Source organism: Lipotes vexillifer, unplaced genomic scaffold (assembly GCF_000442215.2).
Source record: "Lipotes vexillifer unplaced genomic scaffold, Lipotes_vexillifer_v1.1 scaffold593, whole genome shotgun sequence".
NCBI lineage: Eukaryota > Metazoa > Chordata > Mammalia > Artiodactyla > Lipotidae > Lipotes > Lipotes vexillifer.
In genome coordinates, this window is record NW_006773778.1 from 239,095 (window position 1) to 249,268 (window position 10,174).

The window sequence follows — 10,174 nt, forward strand, 5'->3', positions numbered from 1 at the left end:
AATGCATATATATGGAATCTAAAAAAAATGGTACTGATGAAACTAGTGGCAGGGCAGGAATAAAGGTACAGACGTAGAGAACAGACTTGAGAACATGGTCAGGGGGAAGGGGAAGCTGGGATGAAGTGAGAGAGTAGTATTGACATATATACACTACCAAATGTAAAATGGATGGTTAGGGGTAAGCTGTTGCTTAGCACAGGGAGATCAGCTCCGTGTTTTGTGATGACCTAGAGTGATGGGATAGGGAGGGTGGTAGGGAGGCTCCAGCAGGAGAGGATATGGGGATATATGTATACATATAGCTTATTTACTTTGTTGTACAGCAGAAACTAACACAACATTGTAAAGCAATTATACTCAAATAAAGATGTTAAAAAAAAAAGATTCTTTGCAGGAATCAAGAGAGAAAGATGTTGGAGAAATATGAGAGGCTCTGGATGTGAATCAATAGGTAATATTTGCGGAGCGGCTAAATGGAAAACAGCTTCAACTTGGGTATTTGCAAAGCACCTTCTTGGGCTCCTCCCCTTAAATCATGCCAAGTTTCACTTTGCTAACTGTAGGTTCAAACAGATTCTATAAAAGAAAATTAATAAAACAAATTCTGGGCTTCCCTGGTGGCCCAGTGGTTGAGAGTCCGCCTGCCGATGCAGGGGACACGGGTTCGTGCCCTGGTCCGGGAGGATCCTACATGCCGCGGAGCGGCTGGGCCTGTGAGCCATGGCCGCTGAGCCTGCGCGTCCAGAGCCCGTGCTCCGCAATGGGAGAGGCCACAACAGTGAGAGGCCCGCATAACGCAAAAAAATAAAAAATAAAAAATAAAACAAATTCTGTCTTAACTGAGAATGGCTCAAACTACTTCTAAACAGGTATCTGGTCAGATAGTATAAATAAGGTCACAAGGAAACAGCTCTACCTCTGTCATGAAATAGTCAATTAAGGTCATGGGGAAGAACTTTGAGGTGTGGAAGTACCAATACATATGCTGTCAATGCCCACTATTCCATGTTATAGTGGTTAGGAGCTTGGGCTTTTAAGGTTAGATATACCTGTAATCAAATCCCAGCTCCTCTGTTTTTTAGCCATGTGATCTTAGGTAGCTTCAAATCACTCTATGAGGTAGGTGCTATTATTATTTTCATTTTACAGATGAGAAAACTAAGGCTTAGTGAGAGTAATTGTTAAAGAAATCACACATTGCAAAGCACATAGCAAGCATTTGATAAAACATAATTATTTTATTTATATCATCAAAGGCAAGATCTGAAAACAGGACATTTCTTGACATTTGTAAGTACCTATGGAGTTATGACAAAATTTAATGCATCTAGCCTTTCTTGTTTGTAGTGCTCAATTCTAGATGTATCTTTAGTCCTTTTGGAGATAAAAATGTAAGACTCAAAACCAGTACTCTCTAGAATTCCAAAAAAGCTCAGGTGAAATTAGATATTTCAGAGGAGGGTATGACCCTTCAAGTGTAGAGTTAACATTTTTAGTAGAAACCACACGGACTGAAAAAGTAAAGTACAGGAGCTCTGTGCTGTTTCATATCTTGACTTAAAAAATTGTTTCCAATTCACTGCTAATTCTCAAGACATATTCCAAGCAAAAACAAAACAAAACAAAACCCAACAATTAAAATATAAAATAAAGAATAAGACTGCTTTTAGAAATGCATGTTTTTTTCACCTTGGGAATCCATTTACAAATATTTTCATATTTTAAGTTTTCTCAAATTGGAATGTAAACTCACTTAAAATGAGATGTTGGCAGTTCATTAGCCAGACACAGCACTGTGATTTTGGTTTTTTGAAAAAGTGAAGCTGGCGGTTGATTTAATTCGGCCTTTGGCTCACCCACCCACACCATACATTAATAAATTAGAAGTGGGTGCTTGCCTATTAACCTTTGAGTTATAAAGAGATGACTGATAGTGGGTTAATAGAACCGAGTTTAGAGATTAATAGACATGAAATACCCTGTTAAAAGCATCCTGTCAAAGGGTCATCTTAGTTGGATTTTACATAGTAGAAGATATGTTATGGTGTGTAATTTTAATGTCTGGATCTATACATAGAATAACATTTGCTTTATAGAAATCAAGACGGTGGGGGAAAATGCATGCCTTAATTCTCACTAATCAACCCTGTGGGCTTTGGAGAAGGGCAGACCTGGATTTGAAACTAGATGCAAACACTAGCTGCATGACTTTGGGCAAATTACTTAATCCCTTAAAGCCTCAAAATTCTCATGTGTAAAACAGTGGTAATGTAAGTACCTACTTCCTAGGGTTACTGTGAAGATTATATGAGATAACAAATGCCACTTCCAGGCCCAGGGTTGGGAGATGAATCAATGGCAATTATTATTGTTGTTTTCATCATTTCATAAACAATATCCAAGTAGTCTCAGTACCTTGGCACAAAATTGTGCTAAAAAATAATAAAGCCATTATGGGATTCCTGGGGATAAAAGATATTTCCACATACTGAGGTATGGGTAAGTCATTCTAGCTTATACATGAGTTAACTTGAATTTTATGCTAACTAAAATAGCCTGTTTGTGGCCTTTCAAACATACATTGTACACCTGCTTTAATTATTAAGTAAAGGGCGCATTGACCGGAAGTAAAGAATATCCATGTTAAAAGTAACAATTAAATGCCTCTCTTCCTGGGAGGCCAATGCTGGTTCTCCTTCAATGATAAGACTCCCTTTCCAGGTGCCAAGGCCATACTGACTTGTTGTGTACATGCTAATCTGTTGTTTTTTTGTTTTTTTTTCAAACCTTGAAGGAACATATACCTGATTTGTTTAATGTTCTTTGTTCTGACAAGATATAAAACTGTGCTGAAAACCATGCTTTTTCAGATCAGTTCCTTAGAGTTATCTGAGAGGCTGTCTTCCAGGCTATAGTCCTCAAATAAAACTCTTTTCTATTCCTATTGTAGATTGTTTATGGATTATTTTCATTAACATTGGGTATCACTTGAATGTACTGAAAATAAAATGATCATTCATTCATTCTTTCAACAAATATTCTACAAATGTTCAGCAAGCAATCAGCAACTAGTGCTGTGATAGATAAAGCAGTCTTACTAAGATGGGAGTTTGGTAAAATGAGATTATGTTCCTCAAGAGTAAAGAAAGTACAGAGTATCATTATCTATCTAGTGATCGAGTTAACCAGTCCTGCTTCTTGGGACCATAAGTAACTCTAAGGCTCTTCAGAATAATTGTCACTCAGTGGCACATTGATCATTGAACCCTGTCACAGCTGATGTGAGGATGATTAACAAGCGTTTTTGCAGCACCTAATATGTGGGGTTGTGAGGGACATAAAAGGTAATCAGACACTACTCTAAAGAAAAGGTAAAAAGAGATGAGATACATTTTCAAACAAGAATTGAAGACAGACATTTTCCTAGGTTTGTCAGACGCTACTGACTTTTATGTTGATTGTTGCCACAGCAGCGGATACTTATTTAACTTAATAGAGTGTTTGATAACCAGGTTTTATCCTTTCCTTCGCATAGAAATTCTCAGGTCCCATTGAAGCTAGGAAGATTGAAGGGCAGCAATGAAGGTAAACAGGTGATTCAGGGGCTGAGGTCTCTCAGGGTACACACTGTTGCACGTAACTTCCATCCCTAACTGTTGACTTGCCTTAGATCTAAAATTTTGCCAGAATGGATTTTTCCTGCCCATCTATTTAAACTGATCGGTAATTCAAAGGCAAGAACAAACAGACTCATACACTTAACTGCATTTGTTCATGTATCTGTCTCTCTTGAATAGACTCAAATATCCTTCAGAACAAAGACTGTATCTTACTCACCTTTGAGTTTCCAGCACAGTAGGTGGCACACAGCAGGTAACCAAAACTTTTGTTTGTGTCATATAAAGAAAGGAGCATGACTGGGTATAAAACATACCTGTGTTTGAATTTTTGCTCTGCTACTTAACAACTATGATCTTAAAAGGCTACTTTATTTTCTGGCCTTTTGATAATTTCTCCTAATTATGGAGAACTTAAACACTGCTATATCATAAAGTTAGAGTGTAAATCACTTAGAATAATTCATGAAGCTCAACAGTGGTCCATTTCCTCCTTCCCCTTTGGTCTGGATCCCTGCCCTGTGCTTCTGTAGGCTATTTAGCATGCAAGTGACACCTTTGTCACCCTGCTAAGGTCTTATAACAGTCACACTGCCTTTCTGCTAACAAAAACTGCTTTTCAACTCAGTCAGTTTCTTAGAGGGTATTTCTTTTTCAAATAATGCCAGGAATTTTTGAACATTTTGAATGCCAGAACATAGCAACAGTTTAAAAATGGACACAGCAGAGTGTCTTCCCTTTCCTCAAAGTCAGTGGCAGAGGCATCTGGAGGGCCATGTGCCTGTTTAGATACACACCCCCCAGGAAGACATGAAGGATCTGGAAAAGCTTCAGAAAAGCTGCTTATCTAGAATGACAGGGAAGAGGGCAAACTCTGATGTATAGAGGGGGTAATTTTAGGGTAATTAAAGGAAGTCCTTTTTATTACCACAAACAACCTAAAATATAAATATATTCAAAAAAGGGTTTAGAGACATAAGTCATAGGTACATATTGATATACTAAAAGGAAGTTCTGAATTTGGGAGAATGAATTTGCTGAAAAAGCATCCCTGGTACTGATCTCCTTGTCTTTATGATAATTCTTAGTCTTGAGTCAAGGAGAAAAACCAGGAGTTATGCTCTGCTTCACCAGGATCAAAAACAGTCAAAATTCTGTGTGTGTTTTTTTAATCCATTTGGTGTTTGTTGCCAAAATTAGGCTTAGCCCAAGTTTTAAGTTTAAGGTGGCTGAGGTCTCTTGCTACCAAAGCAAAAACTTATTTATAAAAATTCATTATAGGGCTCCCCTGGTGGCGCAATGGTTAAGAATCCACCTGCCAATGCAGGGGACACGGGTTCAAGCCCTGTCTCGGGAAGATCCCACATGCTGCGGAGCAACTAAGTCCGTGCGCCACAACCACTTGCCTGCACTCTAGAGCCTGTGAACCACAACTACTGAACCCACGAGCCACAACTACTGAAGCCCGCACGCCTAGAGCCCGTGCTCTACAAAAGAAGCCACTGCAATGAGAAGCTCGCACACCACAACAAAGAGTAGCCCCTGCTCGCCGCAACTAGAGAAAGCCCGCGCACAGCAACGAAGACCCAACACAGCCAAAAATAAATAAACAAATGAATTTATTTAAAAAAAAATCAGTATAAAAATTAAACTTGAATGGGTGAAAACTTTTAAATCTGGTTTCTCCCCCATTCACTTTGAAGACCTGAAATCCCTCAGGCCTATGGGTTTTCTTCTTATTCCTGTGGTTCCACCTAATTGTTAGATTTCTCTGCTGTGGTCTGGTTGTCACCCCCACGTGGAGCCAGCTCCAGACCTGATGATACGGGTAATGAGTGCAATTTGTTCGGTTTAGAAGATTCAAGGTGCAAGACTACAATTGCCTGAGGAATTCAGTAGCAACTACTCTGGCCTCTTTTGTTAAAGGACTATGGGTTAATTATGGAAAAGGAGAATTTAGGAGGAGCTTAGAGAAGCTATATATTGGAGTTTACAAAATCTTTGTGAAAGTTCTCATTCCCTAACTCTCATAAAATAGATTAGTTGCCTTCAAACAGAGATATGTTTTGTTATTGTTATTGGTTGTTTGTTTTTTTTGCGGTACGCGGGCCTCTCACTGTTGTGGCCTCTCCTGTTGCGGAGCACAGGCTCCGGACACACAGGCTCAGTGGCCATGGCTCACGGGCCCAGCCGCTCCGTGGCATGAACCCGTGTCCCCTGCATTGGCAGGTGGACTCTCAACCACTGCGCCACCAGGGAAGCCCCAAACAGATATGTGAAGACTTTCCAAGGGGCCAGAGAACACTGATAGTTTTAAGGGAATAAATTTCCAGATCTTCAACTTTCCTAAAACTGATTTCCTTAAAAATAGATCTTTCACCCCTTTACAAAATAATTCCCCACTCTCACTCACCCATGTAGCAAACAATGGAGAATTCCCCTTTAATAATTAACCCAGGTACCATAGACCTGAGGGGCTTCCTGTATTTTCCTGCCCTAATACACATTCCTGTTGAAGATGAAGTTTAATGATAGAAATACAACATGCTGGTTCATGTTGGGATGTTCTAAATTTAGATGTATGGTGCAGTGTAGTGATAGGAACAATGATAATTTTTGCTTAATGTACTTTGCCTCTTCATTCGTCGACAACTGTCAAAGAATGCATCCTTCTTGAATGAGAGGATGGCAAAGAAGGTATCAGTAGGGAATACTGAATACAAAAATCACTTCTTCATGTATTTAAATGTGATTCTTATAAATTATTAATACTCATCTTTTGGATATATTATTAGCTTAAAGGAAAGACATCTTTAATGGGCAAGGCAGAAAATGTTAGGAGGATGATTCCTTTTAATGTAATTTGGAATGTTTTCCTGGACTCAAAATTTTCTAGGATATTGGTTAAAACACATGGATAAAACTTTTAAGTGATTTTTTTTCAGACTCATTGTGGGTAATTCAGTAAGGCAGTTATCAAATCACATCAAGAAATAGTTATTCCAGCTATAGTCAGCTCTTTTAATTTTATTACATAAAATAATTTATATTTAATTTTATTAATTTATATATCCTGTTAACAAAAACTAAAATAATATGATAGCTGACAAATCAAGTTATTTTAGCAGGCTATAACGTTTTCTTTCACTAAATACATAACAAAAGTATGGACACAATTAATCCCATTAAAAATTCATTTCCGGGCTTCCCTGGTGGTGCAGTGGTTGAGAGTCCGCCTGCCGATGCAGGGGACATGGGTTCGTGCCCCGGTCCGGGAAGATCCCACATGCCACAGAGCAGCTGGGCCCGTGAGCCATGGCCGCTGAGCCTGCGTGTCCGGAGCCTGTGCTCCGGAGAGGCCACAACAGTGAGAGGCCCGCATATCGCAAAAAAAAAAAAAAAAAAAAAAAATTCATTTCCAATAAGAGCTGTGTCATATATTTAAAATTTACTTTTCAAAATTTGTACATATTTGTTATTTTGAAAAATTATGTTCAACTTATGTAGTATTGATCAAATATGCTGCTAATATGTGTTACATAATATATATCATATATATAATATATATGTAATTGGGTGATCTATAAAGGACTTTACACAATAAAAAGCTATTACATCAGGAATCATATTTGTGGAGGAAATTGGACTGGAAATACAAACTCAAGGAGAAAATGAAAGATGTAGCTATTCTGAATGTTAAAAAGGAGGTTGTTTACTTATTTTTAAAATAGGTGATGTTATGCATAAAATCACAGCACTTAAAGGCCCCTAGATACATCTAAAGGAGCACTTTAAGAGTTCTATTTTTAAATGTCAATATTTACACTATACAGAAATTATATCTTTTAAAAATATTTAAACTTAAAAATAAAAATATTTAGATGCCAATTTTAAAATGTGCACATGAGCACAGAATTTTTCAAATGTCTTTCAGGTGAAAAAGAAGCAAAAGAATTTGAAGACCATGAGCAGAAAGCCTGTGGCCAATACAATCTCTCAGGTCCCTGTGAGGCATCCCAGGCCTCAGGTGGTCCAGACTCTGCAATCTTTGTTCCCTGAGACTCTAAGGGACTTGACTACTAAAAATACAAATAGAAGGATATGTGCTGGCGTGTTTGCAGTATCAGTGTTTATTTCTTGGTGGCAAAATAGAAATGATTTTTAAACTTTTCTTCATTTTTATATTATTATTTTCTAACATGACCATATACTCTGAACAAAGCAGAGGTTAGGAGCACCCATCTTCTGCGCAGTTGAAAACCTGCATGTAACTCTCCAGTGGACCCTCAGTATCCACAGTTCCACATTCATGGATTCAGCCAACCTGGGATTGTGTAGTACTGTAGTCTATATTTATTGAAAATAATTCACATATAAGTGAACCCGCACTCTTCAAACCCATTTTGTTCAAGGATCAACTGTATCCTTTTAAAGTAAGAAAAGAGAAGTTATTTTTGAAGAGTAGAGCAGCAGACTTAGCAAGAAATCTCAGCAGAGACACCAATCTCTTTAGCCCTGTCAGGTCCCATCCTGTTGTAAACTGAGGCTGGGCTTCTTGGAACAGGTTTAGCATCACAACACCATGGATGGTGGTGGATGGAGGATGTGCTTTCCCTGAGTTTACACACAAAGGCAATGGCAGCTCATCCTCGTATGAGGCTGTTCTTGCCTCTGTGGACCAAACTAGGCTGGAGAATGAAATATTTGTTTTAGAGTGTTCTGTCTGGTGAGAAAGAAAACCTTGTGCTTTTTAAATTTTGTATTTGCCAAAGACTTTTTAAAAAAAGCCAAGAACTGGCCTTTCTCCTTGTGTAATACAAGAACTTTTGGAGTCAAATTTCTAATTAGAAAAACTGCTGATTGTCGAGTTCTAGGATATACTTTTTAAAACATTTTTCTGAACTGCTATCCTCTTTTAACAGTAAACTAATGTAATATTTGAGAAGGATTTTTAAAAGATATTAGGGATAAAATACTATTAAAGAGATCTGTGTTTTCAAAGAGATTTGTTTTTTCTTTGCCTTCAAACCTTCACAGAGGCAGGGCATTAAGCAGAGAGTAAGCCTGAGTAGAGGCTCTAGGTAGCTGCTAAAGAGAGTGGAACTACACAGAGAAAGTATGAATGGAGGAGAAGTGCCTGATCCATATACCTTGTACCACCTGAGCAGAAACAATGTGTGGTGAACAAATAAAGGAATGTCCGGATCCTTAAATCCTCTTACTCCTAAAGGGGCTCTTACATTATGCAATGCATTTAGGGACAGTGAAAAATTCACATTCTGGTTAGATGTGATTCTTCTCACCTTTGGCCCACCTGCCCGCCCCCTCACTCCACAAGGTCATGCCTTATATTATAGTTCCTACACACAGGTCTTTCCTCTCCTATTAGATACAAACTAATTGAGGGCAGGATTACTGATTGAATTGTCTTTGTGTTTGTGCTACATCTCCATCCTCCCTTCTCAACTCTCCCCAGTACAATATTTGGTACAAACATGGGCTCAAAAGATGTAAGCAAGTGAATGAATGAATTAAGAATGTAATATTCTTCTGTGGTCTAGAGAAGTGTGTAAACAAAGATACAATTACAGAAACAGAAATGTTGAAACCTAAGCAGTGAAATTTCAAAAAAAATTAAATACAAATTTTAAAATAATATTAATCAGATTTTGAAGAAACTTCTCTAATTGAAGACAGCATAGCTCTCTGACTCACTGAGTCCTGGGAGTAAAGTGAGAAGTAGGAAAGACTGAGACAGGATTGTAAGAGATCATTTACTTGTCCTGTACCCTCAGCTGCCAGGTAGCTAAAGGCAAAGCAGCATCCTCCATCCTGGGGGCCATTGAAAGGTTCCAGTCACCATTTACCTCCCCCTCCCTGCCTGGATGGATAGGACCCAAGGATAGATGGACACATGGCATACCATGCTGGGTTTAACAGTGTTCCTTCAATGGCAGAGGCACTGAGAAACTGCACAGGAGAGACCCCCAAAGTGTGGAATGTAGAGACATGCTTTCTCATAGCATAGAGAACAGAGAAAATAAAAACAATATTTATCTTTGTGTAATACTGTATTTGATGAATCAGGCCTGATTCCAAGCAGTGTATAGCTGAGTAATGGAGAAAAGCTCACCCTAAATAACAGTAATGTACAGCAGAACGTGATGAACACTGTAAGACAGGTCAGATAACCTACGGAGGGAATTTAAAGGTGTATGTGTGTAGCTGTGTGACCTTAGACTAGGAATCTGAACTTTCACCCTTTCCAGATGTAGCACAAACCATGGGGAAAATGGCAGCATCTGACACGGTATCTCTCCACTTACCTTTTATTCAGAGACTGCTCAAAGTTCCCTCAAAGCGACTACTTCGTCCATATCTACAAGCTTTTGTTTTGGATGTTACCTTGGCCGAAAATATCTTCTCCCTCATTCTCTGCCTTCCAAAATGCTACTCATTCTGCCATATACAGCTGAAACACCATTTTACACGTAACTTCCCCAACACCTAATCTGAATTAAATACTGCTTTCTCTGAACCGCTACAGCACACAG

The 10,174-nt window shown here is 38.6% G+C and overlaps 1 protein-coding gene across 3 annotated transcripts in view; it reads right to left on the bottom strand.

Annotated features, from left to right (window-relative positions):
• Nucleotides 1-10,174, bottom strand: part of TRPC6 (transient receptor potential cation channel subfamily C member 6) — a 112,467-nt gene that overhangs the window by 38,793 nt on the left and 63,500 nt on the right. The window lies entirely within an intron of this gene.